Source organism: Nilaparvata lugens, chromosome 12 (assembly GCF_014356525.2).
Source record: "Nilaparvata lugens isolate BPH chromosome 12, ASM1435652v1, whole genome shotgun sequence".
Classification (NCBI taxonomy): Eukaryota; Metazoa; Arthropoda; class Insecta; order Hemiptera; family Delphacidae; genus Nilaparvata; species Nilaparvata lugens.
Genome location: NC_052515.1, coordinates 7,443,319 through 7,454,023, shown reverse-complemented (window position 1 = coordinate 7,454,023; position 10,705 = coordinate 7,443,319). Strand labels below are relative to the sequence as shown.

The window sequence follows — 10,705 nt, the reverse complement described above, 5'->3', positions numbered from 1 at the left end:
AGAAGACAAGAGAGGAAGAGAATTGAGAAGAAGAAGAAGAAGAAGAAGGAAGAAGAAGAGAAGAAGAAGAAGAAGGGAAAGAAGAAGAAGAAGAAGAAGAAGAAGGAGGAGAAGAAGAAGAAGAAGAAGAAGAAGAAGAAGAAGAAGAAGAAGAAGAAGAAGAAGAAAAGAAGAAGAAGAAGAAGAAGAAGAAGAAGAAGGGTTGAAATGTCGGTAGCTAAAGCAAAGAGTACTGGATTCAGGACAAGTTGGATATATCATATATGTATGCAAAAAGAAAAGACAAACTTCCGATTCTCCGATTTGCAGAGTAGCGATAACAGATTTCGCCGGAAATTGACTTGCACATCTCGTGCAAGTTAGAAATTGTTTGACAAGAGATCTCTTCCATCATCTTCTTCCTACTCACTGAATAAACTTTCAATAAATTCTGCCTTTTTTCCATGCTTTGTTCTTATTCTCTAGTATGTATCATTCAATATTAGTCTATAGGTTATCTACGATATCCAGTTATTATCTCAAATATGATATTGAAATGTACCTGAGTAGTTGCCATCTTGGCATATTGCCAGGCTCAAAATAATTGCTAGTATCTACCTCACAAGGGTACTTGCTAGTACCAGAGAAAACTTCTATAATGCTGTATTTGTATTCTGTGCTAGTACTAAAATTGCTAGTACTTTACAGCTATTTCACAAGTGTATTCAGTCATCAAAATGAATGTTTATCGTGTTACTATTCTAGAAAATAGTTCTCTTTGAAAATTTTCGACTTTGCAAAAAAGTATATAGTAGCAAGCTGAAGTGTTTTCGAGTTCCATAACAATTGGCCGGTTTTACTATAATCGATTAAAAGCAGACATTTTCATTGTACAACAACAGGAATGAACTGTGATTGGTTGAGAATCAGCTGTTGATGAGAATACCTCAATCTGAAGGAACTACCCTTTCCAACAATTTTATTCCTGTCAGAGTTTATTCAGTTAGTAGGGACAAGAAAGTCTGATTTTATTATCCACTTGAAACGATTCTCCAATTTGAAAAGCATTTGCTCATTGAGGATGTATCGATTTTTGATGATAGTTGGTTTATATTTTTCAATAGAAGGTGTTCGTGCTACAGAATTCATTCGTACATTGATAGATACAATAAAATTCTCAACTATGAATGATTGGGGAAGGAACAACAGGCTTAAAGCCCAAAACTGTTCATTTCCCAAATTTAGATAGAAATTGTCCTAAAATAGGTTATGTTTACACTTTACGATTTTTGTGCAACTTTGAATCCAAAATATTTATAAACTAGGGATTTAGAATTAAAAAGAATGAGAAGGAGGAGGACGAAGAAGGAGAAAGAGGGCTATAAAGAAGGAGAACTGGAAGGTGAAGGTCAAGATGAAGAATAATAGCTAGACGAAAAAGAAGGAGTCATGAAAGTAGAAGAGGACGACAGGAGAACAATTAGTACAAGAGGAAGACAGAAGGAGTAATATTAGAAGAAGAAGAAGAAGAAAGAAGAAGGAGAAGAAGAAGAAGAAGCAGAAGATGAAGAAGAAGAAGAAGAAGAAAAAGAAAAAGGAGGAGAAGAAGTAAAAGAAGATAGGAGAGGAAGTGGAAAGGATTATAAGATGAAGACAACAAATAAATAATAGAAGTTGAGGGAGAAGATCAAGAAAAAGAGGAGTGAAAATAGGAAAAATTTTGCACAGAAATAAGAGTATTTTGTAGGCCATACTACCTAGTAGTGCTACGAGAAGTGGCACAGTGCCAAAGGAATGAGACAGACTCGTGTTGCTATTGGAGGAGGGAAAGCGTCGAGGAAAATCGGAAAACTTCGAGCAGATTGAAATTCTGGTCTTTGCCGTCGACGCTTTTCCGCTTTTCCGACAGTTTTCCGACCTGCTTTGCGGCAAGATCTGTGATCTCCGGCCCCAGATTATAACACAGCTTAGAAGCTTCTATGTACAAACCTTCAACAAAATGTGTATTATAATGTTTGTTTCATCTTCTTTGAACATACGTTTATCGTATTCCTCTTCGTTTTTGATTCTACATTTACCGTATCTCGAATATACGGTTTCTTCTCCATTGTATTCTTCAGTTTGGTTGATATCAAAATGTTCCTTCTCCTCTCAATTCCATTGAGTACTTTCTCAATAAATCAATGCATCATTTCTTCGATATCCCATTTTCTCCAATATTTTTCTTGATGTTTCACTTCCTCTTCTGTCTTATTCTTTCCTCGTATTTATCACTCATATCTTCATCTGACTCGTGCACAAAAGTCTTATATCTCTTCAACGGGCTCGTTTCATGAATAATGAATAATTAATAAAATGTTTATTTCCCAAAAAAAAAAACTAAAACTACAATATCAATTACACAAAATATTAGATAAATTACAATATTACATACAATAGTTAGTTACAAAAATTCTTATGTGTCCTCTACTTGTTTAGATTTTTCTGTGTGGAAATTGACCTACTCCACTATGGCGTACCATGTTCTAGAGTAGGTTTTGTTAGTTTTTTTGTGCGTATTATTAATTAGTTAGTGTTTAGTAAGTCATTAGGTGGTTAGTTGTTGTTTGAAGTAATGTTTTCTATGTTCTGTCTTCCTTTTCTCATCAACCCATTGTGTACTATTGTTTTAAACTTCCTAGGATGATTAATCTGTTTGAAGTTTGCAGGGAGTAGATAATATAATTTTGGTACTGAATGATTGAAATGTCTCTGGCATAGTGCCTTCCTTGTAACACTGTTGATGAGAAGATTCCTGTATCTGGTGTTGTGTTTGTGGTTTCTGGTTTTGGAATGTTGTTGGGTTCTTGTGTAATCGGCATAGTATCTCCTTACAGTAAATCTGTCTTGGATCCATCACGTCAAACTCATTGAACAGCTGGTCTGATGAATAGCGTGGAGGCTTCTGGTTGATTACCCTCATGATCAGCTTCTGTACCCTGAGGAGCGGTTCGATGTGCAAGAAGCTTGCAGCCCCCATCCCACAATCCCATACAGCATGAGGGACTGTGCTAGAGAGAAGTATATAACCCTTAGACACCCCTTGTCGACCAGTGTCCTCAGAATCCTGAATCTGTAGATGTTCTTCCTCAGTCTCCCGCATAATTCATTGGGATGATGATCCCAGCGCAGAAAAGAGTCCATAGTAACTCCCAGGTATTTCTGTGAGTTTCCTGTGAACTGTGTATGAAGTGTTATTCGGTTGATTCTTGATTACTATCTCATCTCCTGCTGGCTGTCCATGTTGAGTCGCCGAAAAGGTCAAAAAGAAGGTTTTCTCATGGTTCAATGTTAGCAGATTTTCACTCAACCAGCGAGACACCCTCTGAAGTCCAGTCTCGGTTTCTCTCCAGGTCATCTCCCAGGTCGGTTCAGAGAACAGTAGAACAGTATCATCTGCAAAGGTGGTGATTGATCCATTAATTTCCATGTTGCATAATGGATTTATGTAGAGAAGAAAAGAATTGGTCATAGTACTGTTCCTTGTGGCACTCCAAACTTTACATTCAGATTGTTGCTTATACATCCATTGACTCTGACACATTGTGTTCGGTTTGATAGGTAGCTCTTGAAAAGATTCCATGCGACTCCTCTTATTCCATAGTTATCAAGCCTTGAAAGAAGAATGTCATGTGACACGGTATCAAAAGCTTTCTTTAAATCTAAGAATACTGCTAATGGTTTCTCTTCAGTATTTATTGTATAATAAATATATCTTTCAGTTTAATATTGTATGTTACAATATCGTATCTTTCACTTCTTTTTCTCTCTTATTCACCCAGTGGTGTGTTAATGGGAAGGATATTCTATAACCTTCTTAGAAAATCGACAATTATTTGTTGAAACACTGCCGATTTATGAAGTTACATCACATTTATATATTATTGTTATTCTTATTGCATTCAATCTTTATTCTCATTGATTAATCATTTATACTTTGTAAAATTCGTTGAGTAACTAGCATTATCGTCATTTAATGTAAATCAGTGTATATACCAGTAAATATTGTAACTAGGGATGTCAATCCCGGGATCCAGGGATCCCGGTCCATTTTTTATACCTAACAATCCCAGGATTTTTCAGCGTTAATCCCGGGATTTTCCGGATTGTAAACCTGAAATTGTGAATCATATTTTTCCAAAAAAAATCAATATGGAATTTATTTACTGTGATGAATATGAGGTTTTTATAACAAATTCATTGTTCTAAGTGTTCGACTAATTTATTCTACAAGCACAGCCTACAGTTGTATATACCATAATATTGATTGTATACTGTACTCTGTACTGGCTTAATAGAATTCGCATAATTGACAGAATGGTTGTTGATCGGTTGTTATGTCTCTACACTCTGTTTACACAGTATCACAATCACCAGTCTAGACGGCGCAATATTTGCAATAGTGCTGATGGCATTTCCTTGAAATGCATTCCGAACTTTGAAAAGACTTCAGAAATCAGAAATAAAAAAGCGCTAACGATTCACTCTCTGTCTAATGTCTAATTATTCCTCTCCTCTTCTCTTTCTCTATCATAAGTAGAATATCTAGTTGAAGTAAATATTATAGTTGGCTCTGTGAAATTTCATTCAGTGGTGTAGTGGTTCAGCTTTCGCGTTGTTTGGTCGGTATGGCGTTACGGTCTTACAAAAAGTATTCTACATAAAAAAGACTCTGATGAGTTATCTTGCTTTCCTCAGTTCTCACTATCATCTAGGATACAGCAAATTTAAGGTAGGACATGGAATAAAACAGTTACTCCTAATCTTGAAAACATTCATAGGAATATAATGTTTAATTTTAATATTATTTCCAAGTGTTTTTTTGTTCATTTTTATAATAGCCTCTCCCTCTTTAATGGGCCCTTTTTCATCTGCACACACTGTTCCTGAATTGAGGAGGAACAATTGAAAAAATGCATGAAAATGAGTTTTGCCAATCCCGGGATCAGTCCCCGGGATCCCGGGATTGATATTGGATAATCCCAGAATACCGGGATTGGAAATCAGTCCCGGGATTGACATCATTTTTGTATCATACATAAATAAAGGAATCTAATCTAATATAATCTAACTCTTTCCTTGTATTTATCACTCATATCTTTATCTGACTCGTGCACAAAAGTTTTAGATATCTCCAACGGGCTCGTTTAATATTGTATTTTACCAACTTTAGTAGACACAGTTAGTTTGTCTACTAACTTTGGTATTATACTACAAATATCTTTTCTCGCAGTTTGAGTCCCATTTACAATAATTGGGAATAATGAAATACTCCTCTAACCTCTCATCCATGCGTTTACTCAGATTACTCGAATTCCTTCTTCAAATCCATTCAACTCTATCACTTCATATGTATTATAATTCATTTACCTGCTCTACACATTTACTTCCCAATTTTACCATTACTCACATTTCTAATAACCTGAATAGGTTTATTGAATTGATCTCCAATATCATATTCCACTTGATATTAATTGTTATCGATGTTTATTTTGCTCCCTTAACTTTCAATTACTTTCTTTCACATTCAATTATTTTTTATGTATTTTATCAATTTTTTCAATCTTCATTGATGAGATCCATCATACACCTCTCTTTGAATCTATTTGTTGTCTTCCTAGTTACGTGTAGCTTATGCAACTACTCTCTTCCATAATTATACTTTCTTGAAATTTCTTCCCCAGAGAAATACCAAACATTCCTAATTCTCTCTCAATGTCTTATTCTATTCTCTATCTCGAGCTCTCTCCCTCTCTCTCTCTCTCTATCTCTCTTTTTTCACCGTTTCTCTCCCTTTTACCACCTCAGCCTTGAAAACCTGCTCTGCTTGTCCACTCAATACTTTTCTCAGAGAATTCCAGAAAACTCTTGATTTCCACTTTCGCTCACTCTCTTTCACTACCACATACTTCACTCATATCTTTCTTTCTGTTACTTCCTTCCATTTAATTCCTTCCTCCAAGCATTCAACGATCCTTCCCCTGCACCGTCGTATAGAAAGGAAACGCAACGAAGCAGAAAGGAATCCCTCGGTGTGTTTTTCAGACATTACCATCATGACCACACACCGGGTGCTTTGAAATAATAAAGCTTTTCTTCACCTATTCCACTTCTCCTCCTCCTATTGCTCCTACTCCTCCTGCCGCTACTCCTACTCCACTCACCCCTCTTTACCCTCCTCACTCTCACTTCCTTCTCCTCCTCAGTACCACAAACAAACCCACCTACTCACCTAGTATCTGGTTTCACGCTCATTTAATTTTACAGCCCCTACTTTCGCTTTTCCTTCTTCTTCTTCTTCTTCTTCTTCTTCTTCTTCTTCTTCTTCTTCTTCTTCTTCTTCTTCTTCTCTTCTTCTTCTCTTCTTCTTCTTCTTCTTCTTCTTCTTCTTCTTCTCCTTCTCCTCCTTCTTCTCATTCTTCTCGTTCTCCTCCTCCTTCTCCTTCATTTATCCTTCTTATTACCCTGTTCCTTCTCCAGAGTATGAAAATAATTTGCCCTTAGGAATCCTTCGGTATTTCTTCTACTACTTCTCCACTATTCACTTTATTTCCAGCCTCAAAGCACCAGAAATTCTTTGAGAAAAATCAGTATCCTGAAATCAGGACTTGAAGAGATCAATTATTATTTCTAGAGTATTACCACAGATTCATGTTTAGTCTATAAAATTACTGATATAAGTACAACCATAATAGAGGAGATCGGTTTGAAGAGTGAGATCATTTTCATCTTAGTTCAACGAAATTCTGATGAAATTGCAAATTGAAGGCGGTCAGTCTGAAGAGAGAGATAATTCCTATGATAGTTTGAGAATAGTCTTATGAAAGTCTCATGACAGTATAATTACAGTATCATTACAGTCTCATTACAGTCATAGGCCAGTCTTGACTCGTCATCCTCTCCATCCGAGGACTCTCGTCAACGGATGATAATTCTACTTTCTTTTATAATTATTATAGTCACCAATACATAATTATATACATTAGTTGATTACTCTGGTGCTTATTGCACAAATCTCTTCTAATTTCGGGTCAACACTTTCTTAAGAAATCATAATTAGCTATTTCACGATAGTGATCACGATTCATATATAAGTTTATATTTTATTTGAATATAGATTTGGATGACTTGAGAGGAAGTATGGAATAAACTGAGGAACGACGTTATGAATCGAAGTTACCTTCATTAGAATTTGAGGAAATGGATTCTTGCAAATAATTGCCAATCATTATGATTCCCAAAAGTGCATTTTAACATAAGAACCACATGCACAGTGTTATAGCTAGTGGATCAATCATCATCATCATCATCCATCATGGATGATTGAGTACGATAATGATGATGAATTGAATGAAGACATTTTTCATCAAGTATGGAGTAGTGTAAAACAGTAGCTTCACACTAATGGTTTATTCTTACACTATATTGTTTAGTACAAATTAATAAATAAATGAGTGGTGTTCTTCGAGATAAGAGAGTGAATTGTCAAATGAAGGGAGAAGTGTATAGATCAGTTGTGAGGCCAGAATGAATGAGCACAATAGTTATTTGTGCAACTAGTGCGCAAAGTGACAGTTTGCTGCACCGAAAGAAACGTTTACGCCCGAGCCGTAGGCGAGGGCGGAATGGTTTCTTGAGTGCAGCAGAGGAACTTTGCGCACGTATTTCACATTAAGTTTTTCCTTCCAGTTACCTTTGAATATGAAAAGTGGGTAATTATGGGTAAAATTGCCTGAAATGCATCAAATGTTTTTCTGTGTAATTTTATTATTAATAAAAACCTTAATCCTAAAATCCAAAGTCCTCGTTGTCCTTGGTTATAATATAATAATGAATAATAATTAGCGCGTTGTGCTTGGTTGCACCTCTGCTCACTATAGCAGCCACAGCAGTCACTGTTACCAACTTCATTTTGATTTTGCTGCACTGTTGCTCCATATAACCTACTAAGTATTTTGCGTTGCCATGTTGCAAATCTGGAGTGCAGAAAAATTTTTCCCGCACTAGAGCGGAAAAGTGATTCTTTGCGTTCTGTAATCAGTGCAGCAATGGCCACTTTTCAACGTAACTGTAGGAAAAATATATTTTATTGATGTCATAGTCATGATAAATCTTCATCTGTGTATGCAATACTATTAAACTTACTTTTTCACTTTAATAACAATATATATTCATAGTTTCAGTGAGGAATTATGTTTGTTTTTGTTGAGTGTGATGCCCATATGAGCTTCAGGCTTGTGCGTGAATAATTATACTAATGATAAGTAGACCAATAGATTCTGTACTTTTTGAATACCGCTTTTATAATAGATACGGACTTGATAATATTCACTAACACTAATATTAAAAAAAAGATGTACTGATTAGAGCTACATGCTTTATTTACTGATAGTTGGCAATTATATACACAAACCAGATGTGTGATAATAGATTCAATAATATTATGTACCGATAAGCACTTAGCACTACTTTCTTGTTCATTAACAGTATGAGAAAAATCATGAAGTGTAAACATAACCTATTTTTGACAATTTCTACCTAAATTTAGGAAAGGAGCCGTTCTGGGCTTCAAGCCTGTTGTTTCTTTCCTATCATTCATAGTATCAATGATATTGTATGTATCAATGTATAGATGAATAAATGAATGTACAGTAGACAACACTGATATGGAAAAAATGTCACGTTTTTTGGAAAAAATGTCACGTTTTTTGGAAAAAATGTCACATTTTTATAAACAATTTTTCCTTTAAAAAGAAGAATTTTAAGAACTAATTCGCAAGTTTACTTGCATACTGTATGATTTCTCATGTACAACCAACTCAACGTTAGTAGACAGTCTACTAACTTTGTAACCAGCTAACGATTCACTCCACACCTCAATAAAAACTATCAGCGCGATTGTTTCTGAAACTATTTCATTCTACATAGCTGCTTATTCGAATACCTATTCGGAATAATATTGAAAATGGGGAACAATCATGAGAACATAAAAGTATACAACATATTTTCTATGATTGTGGGTTTATTACATGTTGTGTAAAGGTCTGAAAGAATGGGAATCTTCACGTGATCTTCATGTTAATAATATTGAAAATGGGAAACAATCATGAGAACATGTTGATGAATCAGATATGAGAACTTCTATAAGAACCATATAAAAATCTTTTAGTATCCTTTATTTTTCAAAAAACTTCAAAATAGTTTATTCAAACAATTTAATATTGTTTAACTATTTGAAAGTTTTTTTTTTCAAATAAAGAGTACCACAAGATTTTTATAATGTTTTTATTAATTTGTTCAATAGTAGCCCATATGAGTGAAGTGTTTCTATGAGAACTTTTATCTACATCATGTCGATTGGAAGACTTTATAAATCATATTAATGAAAACAATTTAGAAACTTGTAGTAACCTTTTATTGAAATACTTCAAAAACTTTAAAACATTTTAACGACTAGTTTCGACCATTGGTCATTTTTGAATAAATGTGAAAATAAACGAGTTGATACTAGATAATATTGATGTTCATAAATATGTTCATTTTCATATAATTAATTTTTTTCTCATTCATTATTTTTGGTCGAAACTAGTCGTTAAAATGTTTTAAAGATTTTGAAATGTTTTAAAGTTTTTGAAATGTTTTCATAAAATAGTACTACAAGTTTTTTATTGATTTGAATACAGTAGCCCATAAGTGAAGTGATTTTATAAATCATTTATCCTTCTTGTTCTCATAATAAATATGTTTAACTTAGCTTTCAATTCAAAATGTTATCTTCCGCAGTTTTGTTTTTCATAATTCAAAACAGTAAGCAAATTTCTCCTTGATAGTTGATAGTTTTCTCTTTTTATTATGAGCAGAAAGTTTTCAAATCTTGGGAATGATGGAAATTTAGCATAATACTAGTTATTATGTTATTTGAAACATATTCATGGAGTTATTTGAAACATAGATTACATTAGGAAGATTACTCAGTGAAAATGATGTCGTTGTAGGTATTTCTACTGAAAATGCATTGGAATGTATGGAAAGAAGTCATTACAAATATCCGACAGACACTTACCTATTCTTTTCAGTGTTTCTACAGGGTTACACTGTGGATCAACTCCAGATTTTGAAGAAGTTCCAAATTTCAGTTGGAATGGAATTCTAACCAACGAAAAGGGTGTGTTCAATGAACTTTCAAGTCTTAACAGTTCATTTTCTAATTTTCAAATTTTATTTGCAGTTCTGTTTCTCACTTTTGATGTTTCCAAGTCTATTCTGTATCTGGATGAAATTGGTTTAAATTTTTCCGGGGGAAATTTCGAAAAAGTCCGGACAGGTTATGGAAAACGTGCTTTTCGTGAGACGAACGTCACGCATCTATGTTTTCGGGGTTGTTGTTGTGACCGCGCCGGTTCACGACAAAACTAAATCCTGTTGAAATGTGCCCTTGCTTTTATCAGAAACACCCTTGCATCGAGGATGCTCACTTGGAAACGGCTATCCCAGTGTTTGATACACAACCCTGATACGGAACCAGTGTGCAGTTCAACTTTTAGTGGAGACTGTATCAAAGCTATGTAGGTTTCCCTCTGATTAATATATATGAGTGAGAAAATAAATGCAACCGAGAATGATCTTTGAAAAGATGATATCGAAACATTACTAATGACATTAGTGAACCGAAAATAACCACAATTTG

The 10,705-nt window shown here is 34.5% G+C and overlaps 1 protein-coding gene across 1 annotated transcript in view; it reads right to left on the bottom strand.

Moving 5' to 3' along the window:
• LOC111057874 overlaps positions 1–10,432 on the bottom strand; it is a 195,662-nt gene extending 185,230 nt beyond the window's left edge. The window contains exon 1 of the mRNA XM_039439440.1: positions 10,082–10,432. The gene's annotated coding sequence lies outside the window, so the exon portion shown is untranslated. The remainder of the gene's footprint in view (positions 1–10,081) is intronic.
• Positions 10,433–10,705: the final 273 nt, after the last annotated feature.